Genomic DNA, 15,175 nt, shown 5'->3' on the forward strand with positions numbered 1-15,175 from the left:
AGTATGATTAGCTACAGATCGTGAGTGTGAGCCTGTGCTTGTGTGTGGAGTGCGTGTGTGTGTGTGTGTGTGTGTGTGTGTGTGTGTGTGTGTGCGTGTGTGTGGAGTGTGGGCCTTCTGGGTCTCAAAAGTCTCATATTAGCAAGAATCCCTGTGGGCTGTGTGCATGACTCACACATTGTACTGGTGACAGCAGCAGCTCACACACACACACACACACACACACACACACACACACACACACACACACACACACACACACACACACACACACACACACACACACACACACACACACACACACACACACACACACACACAGCAGTGTGACATATCGTGGCTCTGCAGATGATAGCGTGCTGTGGGGGTGTACCTGTAGAAGAATAGAAGGATTTCTCTCAGAGGACAGAGCGACAACAGAAAAGAGGAGGAGGAGTGACACAGCCGGTAGTTCCTCTGCCAGCTACACCCCAATTAAAAATTATTTTAAACACACATCATGGCTTTCTCTTTTCAAACTTGTTTTTGTGTACGTGTGTCTGTTTTTGAGGTGATTCAATATATCTGTGTGGTGTGGACTTATGAAGTCCATGGGATATATCTTGCATACATTTTTATTAAAAGTAAAAAAAAAAAAAAAATTTATGTTCATTATGATCATGTCTTCACAAATTACATAATTATGTATTATGGAAACAATCATTTATTCACAAAAAAATGACTGGATATCACTTACGTGCTTACTAATATACTATATGAAGGTTCTGTATCTGAGTGTCTGCTGTAGAACTCACTATCTGGAAATAATCACATTTTTCAATGGAAAACAGCCAGAAGATGCATAGGTAATGATGTTTAACCATCTGCTTAATATTGTCGTAATGTTTTTTGAGCAACACACCATACTATGACATTTTTACAATGATGGTTCTACTATGGAACCAGTTTGACATGTTCAGGCGTTCTTTGTGTGAAAACTCAGAGATTTCAGGGATCAGAAGGTGGTTTTCAACTTTCTTTATTAACTTTCTGCTTCAACTTTAAATTAAATTTCCTTCACTAAGCCAGCCCTCTGGACTTCCAGTAAGCTGTGTTCCTATTGGCTGTCCAGGTGGCTGTGTTCCTATTGGCTGTCCAGGTGGCTGCTTGGTGTTATCAGGAACACCTGAGCAGCTCAGTGTCTTCCTGCTTTATTTAGCTGCAGACAAACATTTCCTCTGCTTCTCTCCACCACTGAACTGGGTTTGGCTCCGTTGGTTTTGTTTATTCTTTAGGCGTTGGCTTGCAGCTTCCAGCAGTAAAATCGTCTTTAATGTGTTTCTTGGTGTGTTTCAGGGCTTTGTACTGGATAGTTGTCTTGGTAAATGAGGTTCTTTAGCCACAGTTAGCACATGGTGCTAATGTGTGCAGTGATTAGTGGATTTGGTGCAGCTGAGTTGTGTCTTTATCTTGGCTGTAGTGAGTCTTCAGAGGTTTTTGGTCAGACACAGTCTGTATTCTTGTTTGAGAACCAATGTTGGTTGTCCAGAAGGTAAGAGTTCCTGTCCTGATTCTCTGTTCTCAGAGGTTCTCTGGTAGGTTGCAGGAGACTTTAGCGTTTGAGTTGTGCAAGTTTGGTTTTTGTATGGTTTCATTTGGACGACTATCTTGAGGCCCCTCCATGTGGTTTAGTGAGGTTTTCTGCAACAGTTCTACAAAGCAACCTGCAGCAGAAGAGACTTTGAGAGTTTTTAGGAAGTTCTGGAGACCAGACTTTAGAGCAGCAGAAACATTTGTCAGCAGTTTGAGCAGGAGAAGGTGAGCTTCAGAGTAGAAATGAGACGGAAACCTTCTTGACCCGTGTGGTGAGGTCCTGTACCAAGAGTTTGAGCAGGTTGTGAAGAGTCTGTAGTTCTTTGGTCTGAGTCGACTCATTAAAGGAGAAAACGGGAGATATTGTTGGTTCTTCTGTCGCTCTGCAGTTTACAGTTTCCTTAGACTGCATATCAAGTTTATATTTTAAATGATTTACCATGTGAGTCCAAGAAGACTTCAATAAACTCCCTCCATCCCCTGGACACAACATATTTTATTATGATGTTAAATCTTTATATATATATATATATATATATATTTATATATATATATATATATATATATATATATATATATATATATATATATATTTATATATATATATATATATATATATATATATATATATATATATATATATATATATATATATATATATATATATGTGTGTGTGTTTTTGAGTTTTAATCCTAGTTTTAGCATAGTTTTTTTTTTCTCTTTGCTTGTTTAGTTTTGTCATCTGTGTCAAAAGTGCTAAACAAATAAAGTTGAATTGATAAACTGAATAATTGACAAACTCATGATTGTGACAACAGAAGTATTTTCATTGTGATTTAAGGGTTTGTTTTATTTTAAGGTTGGGGTTAAAATCTTGACAGAAAAAAAGATTAAAGAAATAAACTACATTTAAAAAAAACAATTAAATCAAAGGAAAAAAACATTTAATACAATAAAACTTAAAAAAAGAAAATTACATATCAAATACAATTAAATTATATTAAACAGACAAAATATTTAATTAGATAATTAAACAGCAGATACAAAACATGTAATTATGAAATTAAATAAAAATTTATTAAACAAAATATTAAACATTAAAGAGGAAATATTTTAGATAAACATTTAAAAAAATACAATTAAACAAGGAGAATATTAAACATTTTTTTAAAAAATACAAAACATATAATTAGATTATTAAACCTTTAAAAAGACAAAACATTTAATTAAAAAAATAAATGTTTAATTAGAAAATTAAATCTTCAAGACAATAAAACTTTAAATAGGAATTAAACAGAAAATACAATGAAGCATTTAAAAAGAAAATTTAACATTAAAAGGTGGTAAAACAATTAAAAAGAAAACCTTAAAGATTTAATTGAAAAATTAAACATTGGGAAAGAAAAGGAAATTTTTCAAACAAGCCGATAAAACATTTGAAAAAACAAACATTAAAAAGACAAAACATTTGGAAATCAAATCAGACATTAGAAAAGAATAAAAGGTGAGAAAAGAGCAAAACTAAACATTTAAGAATCAAACTAAAGACAAAACATTTGAAAAGACACCAGTTAGACTTTAGAAGATCAAATTAAACAGAAGAGACAATAAAACGATCAAAAAGAGCAAAAACAGATAAAAGTCAAAGTGTTTTCTTCAAACATTTCCTCTTTCTATGTTCTTGGTTTGATTGTGGACAGATTTACTAAGAACTCATTTAAGAAAACTGCTTTCCAGATAAAGTCTACTAGTAGTTGAAGGCATCGATCAAACTAATGTTACCTTCTGATGTACACAAACTTTACTGTTCAGTGAAGAGAATCAAAGTTTGTTGAGGATTTCTAAAAAACCCACAGGTGAAGGTCCGAGAAGAACTCAAATGGATGGTCTAAATGTGAAATCAAGACTCATGGTCACAAGTTTTAAGGCTTCTGTTAACAAGAAAGTTCAAACTAACAGAGAAGTACTGAGAAACTTTTAAGATTTCAGTCCTCAGACTGTCTAAAGGTTCAAACTAACAGAGAACTACTCAAGAACTTTTAGGTTTTCAGTCCTCAGACTGTCTAAAGGTTCAAACTAACAGAGAAGTACTGAGAAACTTTCAAAATTTCAGCCCTCAGACTGTCTGAAGGTTGAAACTAACAGAGAACTACTCAGGAACTTAGGAGATATCAGTCCTTGGACTGTCTGAAGGTTCAAACTAACAGAGAACTACTGTGGGACTTAGAAAATTTCAGCCCTCAGACTGTGTGAAAGCTCAGGTCCTGAGGACTCGGGAGGTGTGGAGGCTTTGGAAAGTCTTGGAACTGAGGGTTCCACCCTCCAGCACAAAGGCTGAAGTCCAACCTCCTGAGAAAAACGGTCGAGTCGAGACTCGAGTTAAAAAAAAACTCGAAAATGACAAAAAATAGATGATAAATGCGCAAAAAAAAGGAGAATTAGTATCTGAGCGAGTAGCTCAGGGGAAAAGAAGACGGACTACCAACTGGAAGGTCGCAGGTTCAAGACCTGCCACCGGCAATGTTCTTTCTTTGTCTTTGTCAGGATTTTGATGAAAATTTAAGAAGTGTCTGGTCTTGAACCAGCGACCTGCAGCTCCATAGGCAAATCCTTAACTCACTGAGCTACAGATCAGATACAAAGAAATAAATTCGTCGTCCCTTTGACATCGTAGTTCCTGAAGTGGCCACGTGGGTGGAGCCAAGGCGGAGTCTGGGTGGAGTCAGGGCGGAGAGTAGGCGGGGAGGTGGGTGGCGGCCTCCCCCCTCTACTCCCCCACCTCCCCCCACCACCCACCACACCTTCCCCCGCCCAACGAGTTCTTCGAGTCTCCACGAGTTCTTCGAGTCTCCACAGGTTTTCCCGAGTTTCTGGAGTTTCCACCAGGTCTGAGGCAGAACAAGTTGTCATGAAGAGGTGTTGAAGTCGGCCAGGATGGACTGACTTTTTACAGCGACTAGAAGGAAGACGACTAGAAGAGCAGGTCTTTAACCACCATCCATAAAATCCATGGAGTTGCTCCAGAGAACTGAAGGGAGGTCAACTTTTATCAACTTCCATCCAGATGTTCAACTTCATATCTTTACTTGGAGATTTTTAGCACCACAAACCTTTAGTATCACACTTTATCATCATTTATTAGGACTTTAATGGAATCCACCACCAGATTTACTTTTTGTTGACAAACTTTATTCTTGTCGTCGTGGGACTGCAGTATTTAAAACTCTTCCTTCTATTTGACCTCATGTTTATTAGTTTTAGTGGAGAAAGTTATTTTAATTGTCCATTAGTCTCTTGAAAAGCAAATATTAAATTGGATTAGTCAAGAGATTTTAATTTCTTACTTTGTCATATTTTAGATATGACAAAAAAAATATAAAAATAAAGCGTCTTGAGACAATTTGACCTGTAATCGGCGTTACATAAATAAAATTGAATTAAAATTGTATGTATCTTGTAATGTTGGAGTAGTTCAGCCATATATGTTGGAAAATACATTTTCTTTGTCCATTAATCTGTTGATTGTTTTCTCCAGTAATTCATTTCTTGTTTTGGTTTATAAAATGTCAAGCCCAAATATATTCAGTTTACGGTCATAAAAACCGAAAAGATTTACATTCATGATGCAAGAATCAGGCAGTTTTTCACTTTTTATCTTAGTCAGAAAGATAGTTGATAATGTGTGAATTGTTGCAGCTTGTGAGCCGTAAAAGGTTTTAATCTTTGGGGCCGAGTGTCAAAAAACATTTAGAAACCAACATCAACAAAACACTCAACAAAGATTTGAACATCATTAAAGGGAAATCCAACTTTTGCATGACAATATCTCATTATAGGACATTTATTTCCAACGTAAATGTGTGATATTCATCCTCTGGAGCTTTCTCTTCACATCGTCTTCCACCTGGACTGATTTGGTCGGGAGCATGTGCAACAAACATTTGAAAAACTGCACTTTAACATCAATGAATGACACTGAAGTTTAATCTCTACATAAATGAGACTGAGTCTGGATGTGCTGCTCTGTCATTAACTCCTAAGTTTAGGTTAAGTTCAAACAAAAGAGGACAGTTCAGATCAGACTTGAGAATGAGCTTATTTTGAACAAACATCTCAGACTTTCTGAGCTTCAGCACCTCTAGCAAGATATTTTAACAACAAGCAACTCAAGAGATCCAGAAGTTGGAGAGAGTTAGCTTTAGCTGAGCCAAAGAACATGTGGGACGCTAACCTAGCAAACATTTCAGACTTTTCTCTGTGAATTCTGAGAAATAATTTCATATTTAATGACAGAGCTACACATCTTAACTCAGTCTCATTAAAACAGAGTCTAATTCAGTGTCATCCATCCATATTAAAGTGCAGTTACCCAAAATGTTTGTTGCATGAGCTCCAACAAAACCTGTCCAGGTAGAAGGCCACTTTGACAAACAGGAAGTGGAAGATTCCAAGCAGATTTATAGAAGGGGGAACCGGACTGTACTAAGTGTGGTCAAGTATAGAGGGGTGTTTTGTGGGTTTTTAAGGCTGATAATGATTATTAGTGAGACATTAGGAGTAGATATTCATTTGCAGTAAATGAAAGTATTTAAAATCTTGGAGTTAAACTTAGAAGAACACAAACTCTAACAGAAAACTTTGTTGAGCTGGAGCTGAAGCTGGATTGGAACAGACCAAAGTACAGTCCAATCACGATGCCAGCTGCCTCTCAAAAGGCTCCTTCATCTGGCAGGTGGCACCACTTCTTCTGAGGGGAAGCTGAGCTGGACCGGCAGGACTTTGGAGATGTGTTCCAGTGGTTGGTGGATGTGGGGAGATAGAGAGGGATATTTGAATTGTTCACAAAGGAAAACAGGGAACCCATTGGTAGTTTTAGTTTAGGGTGCTACTGCGGTGTGATTTTGGGTTTTAAGAGGTGAACAGGAAGAGTTTTTTTTCGTATTGATTATCTTTTATTTTGTTCCTGGTTGGAATGCCCATCAATGTCAACGTCAAGTTCATTTTTAGTTCTGTTTATTTATCTTTTTATTTTTATTCTCTCAGGTTTTCTCTGCTATTTATATTTTTATTATCTGTGATTATTTCATTATTGTAAAATAAAGTTTGAGGCATAAAGACTCATTTAGTTATTTTATTCTTGAAATCTTTGACGTAGCACAACTTCCATTTTCCTTCTTGTGCTTCTGATACTAGAACTAAATGTATCTTCAACACGGATCTGGTTTTAATGAATCAGCAGCAACATCACAACAACAAATGAGACAATTTTCAAAAATATTAATGAAACTGATGTCATTTAAAACTATCAGTCTGTTTTAGTGTCAAATTAAAGCTGATTACTGACAACTAGAACATTAACATTACTGTTTTAATCACATTTAAGTTTCCTAAATGTTACATTAACATCAACCAGCCACAGTTTTATGAACTTAATGAACCACATTACAGGAACACAACACACTTCAGCTGCTGACAGGAAACACAAACATCGTTAGCTTGATGCTACATTTAGCTGCTAATCAGGACTGCTCAGCTAGCTCGGTTAGCAACGCTAATTCACATTAAAGCTAATATTCACTGGATGCTACTCTCTTCTCTGGTCAACACACATAAATAAACTCCACCAACTCCTGGGGTTCACTGCTCACATTATATCTGACTCTGAAGTTGAACATAAAGTTCATTAAAACCGGCACCGATCAGTAAATTATCATTTATTACCGACCAGCTGTAGGAGTCCTTCAGTGTCTGTTGGTCCAATCAGCCGAAGGACTGAATTACTGAACTGAAAACTGATTAAAACAAGACAACGGACGGTAAAACTGTCTGTGGAAAATGTGCTGCTGCTCCACCGATAAATACCAACAAACTAAAAATAACTTGGCGGAAGAATCCGTGTATAACCCGTGTATGATTCGCTCATCCGTTTTTCCGTTTCAAAATAAAATCTAAAAAAAAAAACAATAAACCCCGACGTTTTTTTCCCGTTTTTAAAACATAAATGTAGAAATGTATTATTTAACTAATGAAAAAAAACACAGTGCTGTTTTTTTTTGATCTAGCATTTTAAACCCGAAATACAAAATACGGCTGTTGTTTTATTTTGTAGCAACACCGGAAGTCACCGGGGAAGAACAGTTTAGAGCGGGTCTGGACCGTGTAAACATCAAGAATGGCTGTCCTCGAACCCTTTTCCTATTTCATTCTCTTTAAGAGTGGAAAACCCACGCAGAAATCATGGACTTCCACATTGTTCTATAATGAGAGTCAGGAGGTTCTGCTGGAGAACAGTTTAAGAACATCAATCATGTGTCCAATACTGATTTGGAGAGAGCTGGAATTTGTTCTGTTAACCAGATATGTTATTTTCAGTGCCATACTTTATTAACTATAGAATGTTACGTTTCACGTCTGTGTGTTTTACAGTCAGATCCGACATGTGGACGACAGTTTATGACTTGATACTGGGCATCTACTGGTGTTCCAGTTTAACTGGTGATCAGGTTAACTGGTGATAGTTTCCGTCTCCAGATGTTTCGCCCTCAGATTCGTCCCGACCAGAAATATTAAATATTGTGTGTGAAATAAAGATACTTGATAAAGAAGACCTCGGCATCACTATTTAATAAAGTCTATATCCATGTCAATATCATCTACAGACAGTAAAAAGAAATGTGCTGGCGAAATTTAAAAAAACAAAACATATTTTTATGAATGGTGAGAGGAAGCGATCTAATCCAGATATAAAATTAGAGACCACAGTCTGACTCATCATCACCGATCTATCTGATAAACATCTTCACAAGGATGTAAAAAGGATTACAAAAATATAAGACAAACTACCTGCATAGTATAATCACTCAGACTGTACAGTACTGGAAGTATTCTAGTCTTCCTCTGCCACGTATTTAAAAGTATCATTTTGCCATTTCTGAACCAGCCAGAGTTTTTGGGAAGACACAACTCACAAATATATTGTTTGTTTTGACCACATCAGATCGTTTACTTCCATTTTTATTTAATATTGATGACAAAGATCTATGTGGATGAAGCGGGCTGTTTATCGGACTGATCGTTGGCATGAGTCATGTTTCCGCAGCGTTTTTTTCTTTCTCTACTCTTTGTTTTTCGAATTTAATTTTTAGACGAAAAAACGAAAAAGCAAAGCGATTATTTATTTTTCTCATTTTATTTTGAAACGGAAAAACCAATGAGCGAACCACACACGGATTCAGGTGTCGTGGAATTAAGGTTTTTAAATGCTACATGCCTATTTTCTCTTCAAGATAAAATACAATCAGAAAAGGTTGAAGTGTTTCTCCCATGCGTCCAATATAACATTTATGTAATATCCACGGATTCTGATATTTTTCTGTATAATACAACAACACTTTGGAGACAGTGTGTTGTCAGGTGTGGCCATTAGATGATGCCAGGCAGTTGGAAGTATGACTGCAGCGTTGCAGCACTGCAGCAAACAGCCATGCCTGCAAGTCACGACATGGCTCCTCAGAAAAACAAAAAAAAAAAAAAAATCTTTGTCTGGACAAAATAAAAGCCTGCAGAAAGTCTCAAAAATGCAAACACACAGACAGAGACATTTAAGTAGGTCTGTGTTTGGAGCCGAATGCCTCCGAATGTGGCTGGTCTCAATAAAACATGGTGGTTGGTTGTTAATCTTTAATAGTTCTGTCCTTTAGAATTAAGCCAGATGAACACACATTTAGGCCACCATCTTCACACACTCTCATTCTGTCTGCTGTTCTTATTCGTCAATCTCTTACGTCCCCACTTCCTTTTCTTCATCATCCCTCTACTTTCGCTTCATTCATCACTTTCGTTTCTTCCTCACCCCTCGCTGTGTCATCTTTACTTCACTTTCCTCTGCTCTTTACAGATCTCTTCTCCCATCTGCCCTTCACCGTTTTCAACAGATTTTACACAAACACAAAGTGGTTCAACAACTTGTGGATGAAACAAAAATGGTAGAACAGAAGTAGGACAAAAAAATCTGGAGACAAAGAGAGGAAAAGGATGGGGGATGATGATGAGGAGCAGCAGGGAGGAGAGGACCAGCAGGGAGACCCTGGCAAACCTGGCACTGAGCGATGGATCGGGGGGTAATTCGATAAAAAATTTATGTCACAAAGCTGGCTGGGAGGTTTGACTTGTGGTCACAGCCGGCACAATGTGTGTGTACATCATTTTGTGTGTGTGTGTGTGTGTGTGTGTATGTGTGTGTGTAATTTGGTAATGTGGCTCTCAACTAGAGAAAGGCTGAACAAATCACACAGATAAACTATTATTCCTGTGGATTAGACCAGATTATTGCAGCACTCACACAGCAGCTACCACAGCCTACACAAGCGTAAGAGGTTTTTAAAAATATCCAGCGTCCCTTGAATAATAAGCATATATTTCCAACATGTCACTGAGCTATGTTCTTATTTTCGTTCTCTCAGGAGGTGTAGTTGCATAAGTTTGAGCGAGCGAACTCATTCACCTTTGCATCCAGCCCTCTGTGACGTTATATCACCATGAGTCCAGTGACGGCACTCTAAATGCTCCCGAGGGCTTCAGTTAAACAATTAAAGCAGCATCACAAACAAACACAGCCAGTGACATGCTGGTTTTCATTATTCAGAGGATTCCTGACTGTTAGCTTTTTATTTTCAGTCTGTTTCCGAGTAGTAAAAGTCTGCCCCCTGCTGACCTCACTGTAGAACGACACTGCCCTGTCAGAAAAAAAAGTCCCACACTCTAATATATTGTTAGACTGCCTTTAGCTTTGAGTACGGCACTCATTACTGTGGCATCATGTCGATAAGCTTCTGCAATGTCACAGCATTTATTTCTGTCCAGAGATGCATTCATTTTCCACCAAGATCTTATATTGATGATGGGAGAGTCGGACCACTGCTCAAAGTCTTCTCCAGAACATCCCAAAGATTCTCAATGGGGCTGAGGTCTGGACTCTGTGGAGGACAATCCATCTCATGCTCCCTGATCCACTCATTCTCAGTGTGACCCCATGAATCCTGGCATTGTCATCTTGGAACATGTCCATGTCATCAGGGAAGAAAAACTCCACTGATGGAAAGACCTGGTCATTCAGTATCTTCAGGTAGTCAGCTGACCTCATTCTTTGGGAACATAACGTTGCTGAACCTGACCAACCCCAGATCATAACTCTAACCCCCACAGGCTGGTAGACACTAGACATGATGAGTTCATCACTTCATCTGCCTCTCTTCTTACCCTGATGCCCCCATTACTCTGGAACAGGGTAAATCTGGACTCATCAGACCACATTTATTCCTGGAAGATGATGGTTCTCTACTATCCTTCAGGTTTTAATAATGCATTGGACGTTTCTTAACCTGATTTTAGAAGTTTCATCTCCTTAGTTGTTTTCTTTGCTTGATGCAGGCCAATAATTTGACTCTTCTGAGACAGATTAACATAATTTCCATGACCACAGGATATGTCTTCCAACATGGTTGTTACAGAAATGAGAAGCTCCTCACTGCATCAGCTAGAGTTAAAGAAGTTGTTGCAGCTGAAACGTGTTCATGACTGCAGTAATTATCCAATGGAAGGATCTTACCTATTTGCTTCGTTAAATCCAGGTGATTATTTTTGTTTTTGGACAGTTGGTGTTTAACCATATTATGAATAATTGGAAAAATGCCGAATATCTAATCAGGCCAGGACAATAATTGGTTGACGCCTAGTATTTATCACGGTGTATAACAGTAGATATTTCCTCAATTTTGAAACAAATACTGAATACTCGAGTCACACTAGTTAAATCCAGGTGGCAACTTTTTTTTTGGCCAGGCAGTGTAGATGCCAACAGGACTCCCTTTAAAGTAATATTTTCTAATTAAAATGTGTGAGAAATAAACAATCATTACAGTTAATGGTGACACTGTGTAATGTATTACTAAGTCAGAAACTGAAAAAAAAGCCGAAAACTGTGTCACAAATTAGTTGATTCTTATGTTCAAATGGTCATAGCCTATTAAACACAGAGCGTGTAATTTCAGTTGCGAGGGTTCTCACAATCATAAAAACAAAGGGCGTAGTTCGAAGATTTTTTTTTAAAGTGTCATGATATTTTTTGTTGAATATCTATTCAAGGTAATTTAGGAACAGATGCCTTCATGGACAAGGCAAAGTGTCATGCCTTTTTACACAGATTAATTTGGTGTCCATAATTCAGAATTTATAAATGGTGCCCCCTGGTGTTCAACACAAGGAAATGCATTTCTTTACAGATTAATGGAAACTTCAGGAGAAATTTTATACATTTCTTTACCCTCCAGATTTATAGAAATATGTACATGGAGCATTACGCTTGATTAGCCTCTGTTAAGGGCAATTCAGTTTTATCTATATAGCGGCAATCTCATAACACTTGGATTCCCTGTGAGCAAACAGTCGGTGACAGTGGGAAGGAACCAAAAAAACCCACCACTTTTAATACGGAGGAAAAAATAAACTTCCAACAGAACCAGGCTCAGGAAAGGCGGCCTGCACTCTGTCTGCCTTGCACAGTTAGCATGTGTTGAACTAGCTAAAAAAAAAAAAAAAAAAAAAACAACAGACAGACAGACAGACAGACAGACAGGCAGACAGGCAGACAGGCAGACAGACAGGCAACTGAATTACCTCTTAGCATGTTAGTTAATTAGCTTTTCCATCTTCTAGCATACACTGTAGTTTCTCTGAAATACACTACAAAAGTTCATATTTGTCAGTGTACTTGAGACAAATTCTGGACTGGAAAGAAATGGGTACAGGATTTTTTGAAAACATATTACTTTGTAAATCATGAACGTTACTGTAGAAATAAATAGACCTTTGGTTGACTCAGAGATCTATTAAGAAACACGGTGCTTAAGTTTTATTCATGTTATGTTTAATAATGTACATTCGCATTATGTCAATTCATTCTAATTAAACAGCCGTAAGTAACGTTGGCTAATGTTAATTGCTAATTTATCATTAAAAAAGTCAATACAGCGACTGCAGCTAGTTATATGATGATTTCAATCATCAAAACAATCACATCAAAATAATCATGATCCATCATGACTGAGCAAAACAAACAACAGAATGAAAAAACAAAATAGTGGTTATCCAGCTAGTTAGCCGACTACTCCTTCCTTACGAACTCTTGGACATATGAACCGGTGTTTAATGTGTTTTCCAGCTCCAGTAAATGAGGTAAAGGGGACATGAAGCCATTGACAAGCTAACAAAATGAAGCGCACTGTGAATTTGAATTATTTTATTTTGTATTTTATTATAAACATTTGTGAAACATTTAAACACATACGATGATAAACTATACAACATCAGCCTTTTTAGACACCTTAATGATAATGTTACATGCTATATCTTTAAGCAGCAGTGGTGCTACTGATTCTCATAAATCAAATGTCAACCTAATAAAACCTGTGAACACCCACAGAGCACCAGACAGGTGTTTGCTCTGAAGACCATCTGATCAGACGTCTCCTCAGGACTGTGTGAGTCCTGCAGCACCTGTCAGTCTGGAACAACTTGTACAATCATGTTGTCACTATTTATTGGTAGACAGACAGTTTTGCGACATAACATGATTCTGAATATAGCTTCACCCAGCAGGATCCTGAGCAGAAGTCTCAGTCAGAGTGTCTGCTAACACCTGGCCGTGAACATGTACATATAAAAAAATAGTGCCATCAACAAGTGTGGTTAAAGTATTCAAGTAAGAGTTCTGGTTCTGTCCATCTGAATAATAGATTACATATATTAAGTATATTACATTTAACATCATTAGATTATTAATAATGATGCATCAGTGTGTCAGCGGCATGTTACTGTTGTAGTTTCTGCAGATGGAGCTGGCCTTAATTTAAATACAGTTTTATATCCAGATAAATCTAAGGAGTCATCAGAAAATCAATTAAATTAGTTTTCAGTTTTTGGACTTTTTCACCAATCTTAGATTTTCAGTGAGAAATTGAATCATTCGAATGTTTAAAGCAGTCAAACTGTGTGAGAACACTATTGTGTTGAATCGTTAACGAACTCAGGCATCCGACTACACAGTGCGTTTAAAAGGAGCCAAAATGACTGAAAACCATTGATTTTTTTTTAACGTTAAAAAAAGATTCATCTTAAAATAACTAAAGCTGTCAGATAAATGTAGTGGAATAAAAGTAGAAAATAACATAAAATGGAAAAAGATAAAGTATGAGTACCAAATTTATACTTAACGGAAAAGTTGTTCTACATTCGTATATATATTTATCCTTATTTGTTTCATTTATGTTAGCTGTCTTCAATTTCTTTATTTTCTACTCAACTTCTTATGTTATTGTTGCACTGCCTGCTCTTCGTGGCTTTTTAGTTAGCCCTTGGGGATAAAGAAAGTTTTCTGAATTTGAATGTACCGAGTTGCTTTCCACCGCTGGTTATTAATAGTTAAGACAGACATTATAAACAACATTAACTCATGTATTATCCAACCATATAAACAAATATTTCAATGGTTCCAGTTTATAAATGTGATCAAAAGTTATTTCAGAATTTATATTTTCGATAACTTCTAAAAATATTTTGAATATATTCTTAATACAAGTTCAGGGCTCATTCTTACTAAATTCCTTTTCAAATTACTAGTCATAAATTAATTGTAGATATCTTGAGTGGAGTTACTTGTTTTGAGCTTTCACAAATTATTTTTTAGTAGGTGTAGTGCTGCAGATATCTTCTATAGTTGTTACCCTACTGGACATAGCTGGGTGTTTTTACAAAGGTAAAAAAATAGCAAAAATAAAAGCATAGCCTTGCATCTATTCATCTGTTCATGAGTTAAAGCACTTAAAAATTAAGATATTTGCAGCAGTGACTCCATAACTATATATGGAACTTGACCTCTCAATCAATAAAGTAGTAAAATTTGACACCGGTAGAAATGAAAACATATTTTATGGTTTTACTGCTATAGTTAGATAAGTGATTATTGGGCCATTCCTGTGTTTTGGTCAGCAACAGGCAGCAGAATTGGTCTGATTTTTATTTGTGAAGTATTTGGGGTACTGTGTTATGGAACTTTATGTGTGATCTTCTTCCCAAAAATTTGAACATCAAAATTTGATGACAACTGTTTATGGGTCAATATATAATTTCAGGACTTTTTGTAACATAGTTGACATTTTTGCTATTTTCAGGCCTAAAAATCAACCTATAACCAAACACCATATGGCATTTTAGAGAAATATTCTTCTAAATATTATATATACAATTGAGTAAAATTGAAATTGAAAGTTATTTCTAAAGATATTGTAGTAAACCTGTTGACATGCAATAAATCCACACTTGACTCACACACTGCTTTATATTAAATAACTCAGAAAGCCTTGGAGTCTGACCAGTCTTTTCTTCAGGAGGAAATGACATCGTGTGGAGCAGGTCATGTGATCTGGAATTAACACACTTCCTTGAGAGGTGTTTTTGTAATGGGTAACTTAGTTGAAAGTGATTTCTCAGACACAGATACAATTTGTTATTTTCCATATGAAATTTGATATATTGCCAAAAAAGAAAT

Source organism: Amphiprion ocellaris, chromosome 19 (genome assembly GCF_022539595.1).
Source record: "Amphiprion ocellaris isolate individual 3 ecotype Okinawa chromosome 19, ASM2253959v1, whole genome shotgun sequence".
Classification (NCBI taxonomy): Eukaryota; Metazoa; Chordata; class Actinopteri; family Pomacentridae; genus Amphiprion; species Amphiprion ocellaris.